Genomic DNA, 2,043 nt, shown 5'->3' on the forward strand with positions numbered 1-2,043 from the left:
AAAAAAAAAAAAAAAAAAAGAAAGAAAGAAATTTTCAGTTGTAAAAATAATGAAAATTGAAGTATCTGCAAAGCTCAAACCAAGTGCAATCAAATGAGGTGTGCTTATATCACACTCTCACCAAAGACTTGTATTTCCACAGATAAAAAAACAGAAGTTAAAAAAAATTGGATGATTTGACTAAATCACCTGGCTAGTAACTTCAAATCCCAAGTGCCAAATGTCACCTTTCCACCACACATCACTGCTGCCCAAAGCCCTCAGGTCACCTAGGCTATGGGCTTCCTAACCTCATGCACACACGTAGACACTCAAAATTAAACAAGGACATACCTAACAATTAGGAGAAAGTTAAGCAAAGTGTGGTTGACCAACAAGACACGAGACTTTTCAGAAGGAAGATGTTGATAAGCAGCAATCCATAATATATGAAAATGCAGAACCTCATAAAAGCCAGATCACCTACATCTCAAATGCAGATCTCCACCTGCTCAGCCTCAATTACCTAGAGCTGAGTCACCTGACCCCACCCCGCCCCACCGCCGCCGTCCCCCCCCCCAATCTTCCTAACTCTCCTCAGCTCCTGTTAAGAACCGGCCTGGGACCCCTACTGCTCACACTGCCAAATCTCACCCTGGCCTTCAAGGACCTACCATCTGACCAAATCCAACTGTTTCCTGAATTACTTTCTCTGGCCTTTGCTGGACCACTTCCCTGCACTCCACAGAACCCCATCTTCTCCTTTACACTGAACCTAAACTTGGCTCATCTTGGTTTTCAGTGAATGCTGGTGGTACCTTTGCCCATTTCCATAAAAAGGGAAGTGGCTAGCCTTTCTAAAAATAAAAATAGATTTACACAGCCTTCATTTAAAACTATGTGACCACCCAAAGGATCAACATGGAGCCTCCTATCCAAGAGCCTCTGATTTCAATTTTTTTCAGTACTGAGCCAGGGAATTGGCTTAGAGCACCTGAGCAGCCAGCTCCTTCCTCTCCTAACTCACCCCTGAGCTTCCCTATGAGTCAGGACCAATGGCTCACTCTCAGATAAGTATCTTCTTTTCTCCCAATTTCTTCGTATGTTTGGGGTGGGTGCGGAGGAGGAGCTCCTTGCAACGATATTTTCTTTTAAATTTAGAAAGTGGCTGTATGTCAAAATTGGTTAAGAGAAAAGTAACAATAACTTACCAGTTAGAAAAAGCTTTCCCATGGAAAGTTCTCACCAACTATGTCCAAAGTTCCATTCAGCTGGGACACTGTACAATACCAATAAATAAACCTTAGTCAACCCCTAATGCACAGACTTACCCCATCATAACTGCCCACTGTAGGGAGGTCCCAGAGTTGCTCTAACTTGTCAGCTCCTAGAGAGGTGCAGTTGGCAGTTGTTGACAATTTTCCAAATGAATAATTCTGCAAAGAACAATCTTATATAAGCATTTATCTTTGTTGTGCAGCTATCTCTCAAGACAGATTCCTAGAAGTGGAATTATTGGCTTGGAAGATGCACTCATTTTAAAGTCTGATATTTATTAGCTGAGAAACTTCACGTGTTACTTCTCAAACTCTGATTTTAGGCTTTACCAGCAGAACTTGTTTTACAATTCAAGATCCTCATACACGCCCAGCCTCCCTCCACCCTAGTCTCCAGAGGAAGTTTGCAGAGGGGTCTCCAGAAGCTGTTTTGTTATGCAGGGGACTATGCTGTAACCCAAGGAGAGGAAGCCACGCTCCTTTTCCACAACCTGATCTAGCACAGACTTGGAAACACTGGCTTAGGGGGTTGTCATAGTCAGAATTTATGGTGATATCTCTGGTCTCAGACCCAGGTCCCCACTAAAGGCAGAATCTGGCTCTCACGCACACACAAAAACACTTAATGTGGAGTTCAAGCTCAGTAGCCAGCGACACAAGCTCAAGGGACTACATTCCCATTTTCCCCTCCAGGCTCCTCTGTTCTGATGCCAGCTCTGTGACCCCAGTGGCCAGAGCATAGCTGGTTTTACCTTTCTTACCAAAGATTCTTTTTTTTTTTTTTTTT

Source organism: Otolemur garnettii, unplaced genomic scaffold (assembly GCF_000181295.1).
Source record: "Otolemur garnettii isolate 467f Iridium unplaced genomic scaffold, OtoGar3 scaffold00025, whole genome shotgun sequence".
Taxonomy (NCBI): domain Eukaryota; kingdom Metazoa; phylum Chordata; class Mammalia; order Primates; family Galagidae; genus Otolemur; species Otolemur garnettii.